This window comes from Euleptes europaea, chromosome 4 (assembly GCF_029931775.1).
Source record: "Euleptes europaea isolate rEulEur1 chromosome 4, rEulEur1.hap1, whole genome shotgun sequence".
NCBI classification, from domain to species: Eukaryota; Metazoa; Chordata; class Lepidosauria; order Squamata; family Sphaerodactylidae; genus Euleptes; species Euleptes europaea.
In genome coordinates this window covers 24,233,649-24,246,763 of record NC_079315.1, presented here as the reverse complement: position 1 = coordinate 24,246,763, position 13,115 = coordinate 24,233,649, and positions in this window count along the sequence as shown.

The following is a 13,115-nucleotide window of genomic DNA, read 5'->3' as shown; positions in this document are numbered from 1 at the left end:
AAAATACCACAGCTGAAAATGCCGTCTCTAGCCATTACTGCCTTACTCCTGCAAGTTAGGGTTGCCAGCTCCGGGTTGGGAAATACCTGGAGATTTTTGGGTGCAGCCTGAGGAGGGCGGGGTTTGGGGAGGGGAGGGACTTCAATGCCATAGAGTCCTATTGCCAAAGCGGCCATTTTCTCCAAGTGATCTGATCTCTATCAGCTGGAGTTGTAATAGCAGATCTTCAGCCACCACCTGGAGGTTGGCAACCCTACTGCAGGCAGGTGCATAAAGAACAGGGCTTGGAAGACAATTAGGAGGTGAAACAGTATGAGAAGAGGTGGTCCTTCAAGTGCCCTGGTCTCAAACCATTTAGGGCTTTAAAGATAAGATCTTGCTAACTGATGGATATTCAAATGTCAAAATCAAATGTACCGTATATACCCGTGTATAAGCCGAACCGCGTATAAGCCGAGGTGCCTAATTTCTCCCCAAAAATGGGGGGAAATTAGGCACCCGCGTATAAGCCAAGGGTCGGCTTATAACCCCTCCCCCCCCCCGCAGGCTTACCTGACGGGCTCCTGGCGGCGAAAAGCGGCGCGGGCCCGGCGGCGTGGCCTCTCTGCAGCCGCACGAGTATTCTGGAGGCCGCTCCCGGCCGGGGAAAGGCGCGCGGGCCCGGCGGCAGCGGTGGTGGTAAGTTCCCCCCTCCCTCCTCCCTCCTCCCTCCTCTATCGTATTGACCCGCGTATTAGCCGAGTTTGGCTTTTTCAGCCCTTTTTTTGGGCTGAAAAACTCAGCTTATACGCGAGTATATACGGTAACTGGGTATCAAATAACTACTATTTAGAGAATATGCAATCATGTAAGAGAAAACCTGTCACCAAAAATTCCAGAGGAGATTTGAGAAGATAAATTTTTGGACCAGATCTGTTTCCACTCACATTTTTCAGCCAGAGGATTTTAATATGTAATAGATACTCGATTGATTGATTGATTGATTGATTGATTGATTGATTCATTCATTCATTCATTCATTCATTCATTCGTACAGTACCTGCTTTTCACCCAACTGGGAAATCAATATGGCTTATTGTATAAAGTGCAAACATACCAAACTACCACAATTTGAAACAGAGATGTAAAAACAGGCAAGTATCTAGTAAATAATACACTAATTAAAAACAAAACAAAACAGTACAATCCCTTTGACCAACTAAAACATCACATGGCAGTAAGAAAGCTTTCTGAGCCACAATATTATGATGTTTTAGTTGCTCCTGTTAAAAGATTCTACACTGCTCTTGCTTTTGGATATTTTCCCCCAAAAGACCGGCATGCTTACCTGCAATTTTGTGCTGCCTACTTTGAGTATACCATGCTAATCTGTATAATGCTCTATCTGTTCCAAAGCATAATAAATTCACAGCTGCATTTGTCCACGCCACTTTTTCATTGTGGCCCGCAAATTACACTGTACAATATTTCAGCGACGAGCAAGTAACCCAGACTTCTGTTTTAAGAATATCTTATAGGAAAGAATTGCCCTACAGAAAGCATGGGGACTATTTATGGCCGACAATAACTCAGCGTGAGTTACAGAATTGCAGCCCGGATACTAATGGGCTGATTACCCCTTCTGCCGAATCATCAGTAAAGATATTAAAGAGAAGCAGCACGCGATCTAACAGTAACAGCCTAGGTGACAGCTCCATCCCAGTCCGCTGCCACTTCTTACGGCTCCTTGTTTACAGAGCCTCAGACAGCTCTAAGCCCATGTGACAGTGCTCAAGGCCAAGTGAAGTCGAATTGATTTCCCAAGATTGCAAGGAGCATCTGTGCCTTCCTGCATTTTACTTTCAAAGGACAGTTTTAACAGTGGCGATCGTGAAGGGCGGGGGAAGGTAACCATCACCGGGTCTTTGTCTGCATTAGGACTTTTGGCTGTGAGTCAGTGTCATAGAATCATAGAGTTGGAAGGGACCACCAGGGTCATCTAATCCCACCCCCTGCACAATGCAGGAGATTCACAACTACCTCCCCCACACACACCCAGTGACCACTACTCCATGCCCAGAAGATGGCCAAGATGCTCTCCCTCTCATGATCTGCCTAAGGTCATAGAATCAGCATTGCTGACAAATGGCCATCTAGCCTTTGCTTAAAAACCTCCAGGGAAGGAGAGCTCACCACCTTTTGAGGTAGTGTCCATTGGAAGCCATTCAAACAAAGCATCTGACTCGGAGCATAAAAGGGATGGGAAAACGTAACATTTTCAGAATGATGGAGATGATCTGATACTGACATCGTTGCCCTCTAAACATTGGCTGAGGATGCTATCTTCACAAAACATATGCCATACATCAATTTGCTGCACTTACTGCCTTTTGAGGGAAGGAAGGCAGCATGGTTAGGGTTGCCAACCTCCAAGTGGTAACTGGAGATCTCCTGCTATTACAACTATCTCCAGGCCACAGAGATCAGTTCCCCTGGAGAAAATGGCTGCTTTGGCAATTGGACTCTATGGCATTGAAGTCCCTCCCCTCTCCAAAACCTGCCTAAGGCTCCACCCCCAAAATCTCCAGGTATTTCCCAGCCTGGAGCTGGCAACCCTAAGCATCATATAGCTCAGATCTCGGAAGCTAAGCAGGGTTGATACTCGGAAGGGAGCCCTCCAAGGAAGGCTCTGCAGAGGAAGGCAATGGCAAACCACCTCTGCTTCTCAATTGCCTTGAAAGACCGTTTTGGGGGACGCCTTAAGTCAGTTGTATCTTGAGGGCCCTTTATACACACTGCCTTTTGGATTAATTTTATCTGTTCATTTAGATATTTATACCCCACTTTTTCTCCCTGATGGGAACTCAAAGTGGCTTACAATATCGTTCCCCCTCCTCTATTTTATCCTCCTAAAATCACCCTGGGAAGTAGGTTAGGCTGAGAGACAATGATTGGGCCAAGGACACCCAGCAGGTTTCCATGGGAGAGTGAAGATGTGGCCCTGGGTCTCCCAGATCCAAATCTGAAACTCTAATCACTATGCAATACTGTCACTTCTCAAAGAAAATGTGGGGTTTCCCTGGTCATGTCACAACCCAGGAGAGTGACATGGAGTAGACTAATGGTGAGAGGGAAAAGGGTCAAGGAGCCAAGGCAAGGAGGCGATATCAGAGCATGGATCTGAACCCAGGTCTCCAAGAGGCACCAACTTTCCTAAACTATTTGTATTTTCATCCTCAGTTTTATTTCTTTAGAATATTTCTAGGCTGCCTCTCCAAAGGCCTGCTTAAGGTTGTTAATTTTTTTAAAAAATGTTAGCAATCATAAAAATTATAAAAGTTATTTCAGTGTTATTTGATGTTATTTTAATGTTATTTTAATGTTTTGTATAATACATTGTGATGGCCTTTGGCCACAAACAATAAACTTTATCACTATCACTATAAAAAAACTATTGTAAAGCACATAAGAATGCACTGTTGGGTTTTTAAAGAATTTTTAAAAGCAATTTTGATTATTTAATGACTTGCTTCATTTTGTTATTCGACAAAAATATGCAGCCACTATGGCATAAATTTAACCCTTATAATATAATGAATCAAAACAAAGCTTCAAATAATTAAACTATATTCACAAATAAGTCTTCATATATATGTAAGACAAATTACAAGTGCATCCTCGTTCTTTTTAACGACGCAAACAGTGGCCTCAATATTGTTTTTCATTCAAAATAATAATACAATAATGGTAGCAGTCCAAACAAATGGGTGGTACAGGTTTCCGGTAGCTTCTCCCTGCCTCTGTTATAATCTTCTTCAGCCACCCCTTCTTCACTGCAAACCCGTTGTGTTTCTGCCACTCTGGTGTTTATTTCCACCAGTTGCCACTTGTCGTAATTTCAGCCGATTTCAGCCAGTCAGAATACATTCAAAATTTCATAGGCATATCACCACTTCATATTGATGCCTTTCTCCCACCGGCTTTTTACCAAACAAAGTAACACGCTGCATAGACACTGCACTGCTTCATATCGAGTGTCATTTTGTTATTCAGCAAGGAAACTGGGAGCCTGTTCTAGGTATGGTTTTTGCAGTGCTGAGCTCTTCTCTTACAAGCAATACCAGAAATCTCATAGAACTGAATTTACTTTAAGAGCGCATTTTCACTTTGGATAAAAAGAAATCACTCAACAATGTGACAGCTCAGCTGGGTATTATATCCACTGCTGTCAAATCAACATGGATAATTTGAGGCTATAAATTTCTCTTTTTCAAAAGTACAGCCACCATTACATATCTTCATTTTTTAAATTTCTTTTGCTTCTAAACACTGAAAGCATTTTGTGTCAAGAAAAAAGGAACTTCGAACTTTAAATTCTAGAATACTCTTGAGGAATAATGTTCCTCTACTTACCAGAGCAAAAACACAACTGTGGCTTAGACTAGTTTCATGGCTACATAGAAGATATTGCTGAGATACCAGGTAGGGATTTCATCCTCTTCATTCTGTAAAGGAGTGGACATTAGCTATCAAAGATAATTTCCTATGAGATATTTGTCTGAAGTGTATGTATTAAATGTCAGCGTTTTTTCATTATACAACTGGGCACTTTTGTGGTTCTTTTGGCTGTTGAATCAAACTTCCATACAAACACTGATGGATTATTTCCAGCCAACCCTATCAAGCTGGAAATTGTCACTCAGACTTTAGACAGATGGGCAGATCATACTGATTTGGCTAAAAGTTGCATGCTAAGAGAAGACATGATACAGGTTTATCAAGTTATACATGGAATACAAATAAGTGGACAGAGGGAAGACTGGCCATTTATGCAAGGGTATTTAGTTCGCAGTCCCTGCTGGACTGCTTTGAGGCTTCCTTTGCATTATTCATGATTTTACCGACCTTCAGACATGACTTCGCTCTGGCCTCATTCTTCCCCCGCAGTACTATGATCCTTTTAAAGAAAGAATTTAAATACTGCTTGGAGGCAAGAGCAACACAAATTCCCCCCAATTCCATGCATAACTGTTAACTTCAAGTTTCTCTTCCCACGCCCATTTTGGCTTCTCTCTTCCACATGTCTGCCCCTCCCATTCAACCCCTTCCCTCAAAGCAAAGCACAAAAAAGGGAGTTAAACCTTCATTAAATGTGCAGGAAGACACTGAATAAGGCTGGAAAGGTTGGAAAGCAGCTCCCAGCAGGGAGATGTTGAAGCAAGATGGGCAAAAGCACACACCCTTTAAGAGCTTACCCACCCCCTCCAAGTAAAGTGCAACAAGGCTGCGTTTTCAGGGGGAGGGACTCCCCCCCCCCAGTGAATCACAGAGAAACAGTGAGTTGGGGCTCTTCTGCTTCAGAGTTCAGTCTTACAGTGCTGGTAGGGTTGCCAACCTCCAGGAACTAGCTGGAGATCTCCTGCTATTACAACTGATCTCCAGCCAATAGAGATCAGTTCAACTGGGAAAAAATGGCCGCTTTGGCAATTGGACTCTATGGCCTTGAAGTCCCTCCCCGCCCCAAACCCTGCCCTCCTCAAGCTCCACCCCAAAAATCTCCAGGTATTTGCCAACCTGGAGCTGGCAACCCTAAGTGCCGTACAATGGAGTTGGCAACCCAACTGTCTCCAAGCCGCTCCCTGCATTTTGAGGTAAAGTATAGAAGATGTGAAAAAATAAGGACATGGTGTTACAGTATATATGAAAACTATCACAAATCTGAAATATAAGCATCTGGGAGCTTCTATGCAGCCCTCACTGTATCAACATCAGAAGGAACAGTTCTGATTGTTGTCACAAAAGGAAGAGGGGGAGAAGCACAGCCTGCTGAACATTTAGAGATATAAAGCTTTCATATCCCCCTCAGTCTTCTTTCCTTTGTGGCTTCCACACAATTTTCATTTCCAGAGATATTATGCTTCTTGCTTTCAAAGGAATTCAATTCCCCCCCCCCTTCACAGAAGTAATTTCACAGCAAAGTACCACAGAGCAACATCCTGGGTATTCATTTTACCAAACCAATCTCACAAAGTCAAATTGTGTTGCACAAAACAGGGAAAGACGGGGGCCCAGTGCAAAAATGTGGTGAGGTGAACGTTCAGCGGCCGAGCTTCTCCTCCATAAGCACTGGTGGATACTCAAATGGAGGGTGGACATTAAGCAAGCAAAATACTCCTGGGAATATACCTCTGTGAGGTTTTGTTTTCAGTTTTGTAAAACAATTGTGACAACGTTACTTGAAGGCATTGATCTCAAGCCCAGCAACAGATTATGGCTTCAAATTCCTGGGCTCCATCAACAAAGATCACACTGAGGTACCCAACGCAATTAGTATTGAGTTGATTTGCTCCTTGTTGTTTTAGAAATTAGAGGAGAAAGCTTGGAGTCTAAGGTGAAAGGAGATGAGACACTTGCTTGGATACTTCTGCGCAGATAAAAAGCTAATCCTGATAAAACCAAGCCTGAAATCTCTCCAGCCCACGTAAAGTCAAGGTCAGGCATTATTAGACAATCAAGGTTAAAGCTACACAATTGTCTGGAGGAAAGAAAAAGAAAACCCTCCTGTATTCATGTGCCTCAACATATTTATGGAATACTGGAGGGCTTTTTTTTTTTGTATGTTTGTTTTTTTGTTTTAAATCTCTCAGTTCTGTTCATTGGACATTTAGGATGTGAGAAGAGCATAAGGAGGCCATAATCCAACAAAAATATGTTAAATTTAATAGAGCTAAGCACGTTCATAGAAGAGCCCCGTGGCACAGAGTGGTAAGCTGCAGTACTGCAGTCCAAGCTCTGCTCACAACCTGAGTTCGATCCCAATGGAAGTCAGTTTCAGGCAGCCGGCTCCAGGTTGACTCAGCCTTCCATCCTTCTGAGGTCGGTAAAATGAGTACCCAACTTGCTGGGGGTAAAGTATAGATGACTGGGGAAGGCAATGGCAAACCACCCCAGAAACATAGTCTGCCTAGTAAATGTCGGGATGTGATTATCACCCAATAGGTCAGTAATGACCCGGTGCTTGCACAAGGGACTACCTTTACTTTTACCTTTTTAAGCACGTTCAACTTAGATTGTGGCCATCATTTTTTCTATACTATCCACCCTTCTGACCTTTAAAATGATTTCCTCTAAGTGGTAAAATAAACAGCTATCTCCCCTTTTAACCAAATCTCAGACTAGTAATAAAGTTTAGCGATTGTGTTGCACGTTTCAAGAGCTTAGGGGTATTTCATGGGCATTATCTTAATAATCCTTACACTACCCATGTAAAACGTCCCACATCATTATAGCACACCCAAGGATACGTGGCCACAAAAGTGAGCTGTGTAGCTCAGCAGGTGGGCAAGCCCAACTGAGTTTCTAGCCACTTTTCTTACCTTCAGGACCTGCTCTAAGATGAATCTTTTTGTTGTTGTTGCCAAAAGCTCCATGAAGATAAGCGGCTGGTGCTTTTTCCATTTCTGATGCCTATTTTTTCAAGCTCTTTCCATGAGAGAAAGCCAAGGACCAGCCTACCGACTGCTGTGATCAGCTTTATGGTTCCACACGGCGCTTATCATAGCCTCTGCCCCCCCTTTCCAAAAGCCAACACTGACCTAGAAATGAGGGTTGCCAGGTTCCCCCTGGCCACCAGTGGAGGATGGGGGGTGGGGAGGATTGCCAGATCCAGGTTTGAAAACTCCTGGAGATTTGGGGATGGAATTAAGTACCCGAAGGTCAAGAAAAATTAAACATCCAAGGCCAAAGTTATCCAATCTAAAAGTTATGTCCGTACAAAATATGCATGTATTTATTACTGGCTAAAATCTAATTAACAGATATAACACATAAAAGGCCCTGCAAAAGCCTACCAAATCAACATGCTCATGTAACACAATTAGACATAAAATCAAACAATTTGACTTTGACCATACGCATTTTGGCTGTAAAGCCTTCCTCGGTGGTCTAAACAATCACCAGTCCAGACTACAAAATATATACATAAATTTCTAAAATTCTTTATGACTAAATGTGCATTGTATTTGCAGGAGAACAAATAATATATTACTGCAAAACGTCTTCCTTTAGGCTTCCATACAGATGGGAAACTAATCCCCGTGTGTGTTTCCCTCTTAAATGAGGGGATGTTTTATTTCAGCCATAAATAAAGTTGTCATAAAACAGTCTTAAAGTCTGGAGTAGTTATCAAGTATTAATTTGGGGATGGAGCCTGGGGAAGACAGGGACCTCAGTGGGGTACGTACAGTGCCCCAAGAGTCCACCCTCCAAAGCAGCCATTTTCCCCAGGGGAACTAGACTTTGCAGTTTGGAGATGAGCTGTAATTCCACAGATCCCCAGGTCCCCCATGGAGGCTGGCATGCCTAGTAGACATTATTGACCTAGGAAATGTGGCTGGAATACCAGAAGGCAACATTTGGGGAGGATTCTGGAGTAATGCCTGTAACATTTCTCACCTTAGCATTTTTCATATTACTCAATTGGTTGCCAGGTCTGGGTTGGGAAATACTTTGAGATTTCGGGGATTGAGCCTGAGGAGGGTATGGTTTGGGGAGGAGAGGGACTTCAATAGGGTATAATGCCATACAGCCCATGTTCCATAGTGACCATTTTCTCCAGGTGAACGAAATTCTGTTGCCTGGAGATTAGTTATAATAGCAGGAGATCTCCATCCACCACCTGGAGACCGGCAACGCTATGTTAGTCTCTTCCTGGACTTTCACAACTAGCCAGCAAGTAGGCAAGCAAGGTGCATCCCCACCCAGAGACTAAGGGAGATTTGATTTGTTTTGTCTGAGGGAAACCCAACCCTCTCTTTACGGATCCTTCACCACATCCCAACTCTTGGGGAGTTTGGGGGAGAGGCTTCCCCTTTGGTAGCTGCCACTACCTCTTAGAATTCACCCCTTTTATAGTTGGCAACTATAAAATGCACAGATTTTGATAGCGTCCCATCCACAAGTGCCTGTTGAACATTTCTGAGCAGCCAAAAGGGATGTTTGGGAGGAGCATGGTGGGCAGATGCACTTGCTCACAGGCAACTGAAACATTATTATATAAGGTATGACTGACAGAAAAGGAGAATAAGAGAATCACCTTGCCTATGATGATCTAGAGGGTTCATTTTCCCAGCACAGAAATCCTTCTCCTAGCCTGATTGCTACCCAAGCCCTCACAGTGAGCATATTTATTTCAGAATTTAGTCTCGGTTTGAAGACATGCAGGGTTTCATTAATAAATCGGAGCCTTGCCTTAAAGAAGGCCTTTTCTCCCAGTTTACTCTGTTGATCTTTCTTCCCGCTGGACCCTTACAAATGCCTTTGGTTGTCTTCCACAGTTCTCCATGCCAGGATTATGAGAATGAACAAGGCTCTGCCTTGGCAAGATTTCAGATTACTTCCACTGGAGCTGTACACCCTGTTACTGCCTCTCTAGGAATATAAATTACAGGAGCCATAAACAATACAGTGACTAAATTACGGGGTTTTTTTTAAAAAAAAAATCAACCACATATTGCTTTTGCAAGTCCATTGCAAGAAAAGAGTGCTCTTTGTGCACATAGGGAGAGGCAACATGAGTGTTTTGCTCAGTCTGTAAATCTGAGCACATTATCTCCTTGCCAGTGTCCGATGATAATAAGACAAGAAACCTGCAAAAAGCAATTGTTGACAGTTCTTGAGGGAGGGGTATGCCTGGCACTCCCTCTTGCCCTTGGACCCCCTAAGAAATGCCACGATATTTCTTAAATGAGTGATTTTATACGGTTTGTGAACCTTGTGCTGGGCTGAACGTTATAAGAAAAGCACTGTGCTTTCTCTCTAAATATACAGAGGTAGAGGAATAAAAATCTAGATGTATGCACACTGGCTAGCCGGTTTTTATTCAGCTTGAAGTACACCTGACATATTTTTTGCTCAAGAATCCCGATGTTTCCTGCAGCTGAAAATGTTTTCAAGAGATCTATAGCTGCAGTTTCTAGACTGCTGGTTTACAAGGATCCTCCTGTTCATAAAACACATGAATCTAGCTTGATTTTTGAGATTATCGGCTGCCATTTAACATCTTTTCTCTTTGATTCTTTTCATCTTGGGTTCCTGACAGAGCTGCTAAAAGCACTATCCTAGGGTTTTGTATTAAACATGGCATCTGATTTCTGAATATTATGCAAAAAGCCCAGCTACGTGATCATAATCATATCGGGGAGGGGCTGCAGTTAAGTGGCAGAACTTCTGCTTTGCATGCAGAAGATCCCAGGTTCAATCCCTGCCATCACCAGTTAAAAGGAGCAGGTGGTAGGGGATGTGAAAGACTGCTGCCTGAAACTCTGGAGAGCAGCTGCCAGTCAGAGTAGACAGTGCTGACCTCGAAAGACCAATGTTCTAACTTGGTACAAGGCAGCTCAGATTTGAACAAGTCCTTCCCAACTGAGGTGGAAACTAAAAGTAGTTTTAAAAAACCCAAAAAAGAGGCACCTTTTTCCTTTCCAATACTAACAATGATAGGAGTGTGTCTGTGTGTGTGTGTGTGGGGGGGGGGGGGTCCAATGTCAATAGGAAAGACAAAGCAAGGGGAAAAATTAAGCCCCCTCTTCCCTACATAGGGTTGCCAGCTCCGGGTTGGGAAATACCTAGAGATTTTGGGGGTGGAATCTGAGGAGGGTGGAGTTTGGAGACTTCAATGCCATAGCATCCAATTGCCAAAGCAGCCATTTTCTCCAGGGGAACTGATTTCTATCACCTGGAGATCAGTTGTAATAGCGGGAGATCTCCAGCCACCACCTGGAGGTTGGCAACCCTATCGCTACATGCACACTTCTCTTCTGAACTGAGGCCATGCATGGCTGCAAATGTACTTTTAAAAAATGCTGGGAGTGTCCAACTACATATCTCACAGCTTCTCAGCTAGTTGACCTGAGCCAGGTGTGCTGATATAGCCCCAGTGCCATGGTTAAGAGCATAAACTGAGCTGTGAGTCAGGTGGATGATCTTAGGCAGCCATTATATATTACTTTTCTACCCTTAGCCACAAAAATCAACATGAACAAAAACCAAATATTTTATTCCACTTTTAAAAGTTGCTCGGACCATTGAGGAGCACTACCCAGAATCCTCTTGCAGGGCTGGTTTGGTGCATCAAGATAGGAGGACCTTGACCAATTATAGATTTTGTGATGGAACAGCTCAAAGAAGGAAAATATGGTCTATAGAGTCGGTAGGTTTCCGGAGTTTTTCTCGGGACACATCAAAGCCTGTACCAGGAAGTCTAATCTTTATGATTTGCAAAGTGGATCATGTCTTAGGGATGGGGTCCAACCAGAGGATCATGGGCATACGCCTGGCATCATCATTCTAAAATACTTCCCTTTTGAAATCTCTGGTCTTTTATTCATGGCTGTTTCCCTTGCCGTCACCCCTCCGACGACTTCAGGTCTTTGTTTTGATTATGCACGTCATTTCTGACCCTCAGAGGTCACCTCGCTTTCCCACTGCATTTCCCCACAGGTTGCCCGCATTTTCAAATTCAAGATAAAATGAGTCTCTGAAAACGCGGGCAAAACACGGGAAAATGCAGGGGGAGAATGAGGCGAGCTCTGATGGTCGGAAACAGCATGCATAATCAAAACAAAGGCTCGAAGTCATTGGAGGGGTGACTGTAAGGGAAATAGCCATGCATAAAAGACCTGTTGTCAGTCATACTTCAGCTTCTCTATAAAAATGGGCTTACTTTGATACAGAGCCGCTTCTAAGCCAAGCACAATCAAACTGAGAAGGGAGGGGTGAAGGTAAGTCTCCTAGATACACTTGACCCTTTCAGGCGCAGATTTTCTGCTAAATTCAGGACCAGCCTGCATATCAGATGGTAGTCTTGCTAAATATATACTATATTTAGCACGGCTTAAAGAAAGCAGTGCAAAATCCCATAAACAGGGCAATCCTATTTTTAGGGCACGTGGCTTGCTTTCAGTTCGAGCAGAATCAGCATGAAACTAAAATAATAAGTGCATATATTCTCTAGCAATGTTACAGCTCCCATATACACCACTAGGATGAGGATGCCAGTTATAATGTTTTGTTACACTGATCAATGTCAAAAATACAACTACAATTTTGAGGAAATGTTGCAAGTAACATGCAGCACAATGTGTGTGTGTGTGTGTGTGTGTGGAGGGGATCAGATCATTTTCTTACTGTAAGATAGTGCACCAGATATCTCATTGCATGTGCTGTGACCAGGCTCAAAAGGTGCCTCTCCTATACTGCAAATCATATGAAATAAGTAGCAGAAAATATGTATAACAAATCTCCTAGCCAAGGCTTGGAACTCATGCAAATTGTAAGCAGGATATACAAATTAAAAAGCATCCTGACTTGCAATTCATAGCTCTGGCCATGCTTGTCTCTAAACTAACCCACCTTGGATGACCTATGAGGCTTGCATCATCAACTAAACTGGTGCATATGTGCACACATTTAGAATCGCAGGACATAAGTCTGGTTCCTAAAAACTGTTGTATGATATATTGTTTTTTTTCCTGTTTTTAAGCATACGTCGTCTCACTTCTGTGATCACGTCGTACACCCAAGCACAGTGATGTTGTTAAAACAACTTCTCTCTGCCACTAGCCAAGAACTTGAAAATCAGATCAGGTCTCTCAGCACCATTCAGTATTCCCCCTTATAGCAATGACACGGGAACTCTGAAAGGATCACTCCAGAGTGAGCAACGTAACTGCCAATGAGCTTCAGTGTAAGTAAATGCAAATCAATGCACTTGAGAATAGACACTGACGGGGCCCGACTGATTGTAGTGGCCTCAATGAAAACAATGATTCACTGTGCAGAGGAAGATGAGAGATTATTAGGAAATGAATTAAGGTTAAAGCATCCAATATCTTAATGCCTTTATAAGTATCTATGGTGTCACTGCATTTGTAATACTGTGTCTAGAGTTCTGATTGCCACCCATGAAGGTTCAGAAAAGAGCAACTGAAAAGGCTCAAGGAGATCTTCCCAGTTAGGAAAGGTTAGGCAGTATGAGACGTTTTGTTTTTGAAAAGGGGGAAATCTAGTAAGTACCACACAATAGAGGTTTATAAAATGGCATGATGCAGAGAAATTGGGCAGAGAAATTTCTCTCT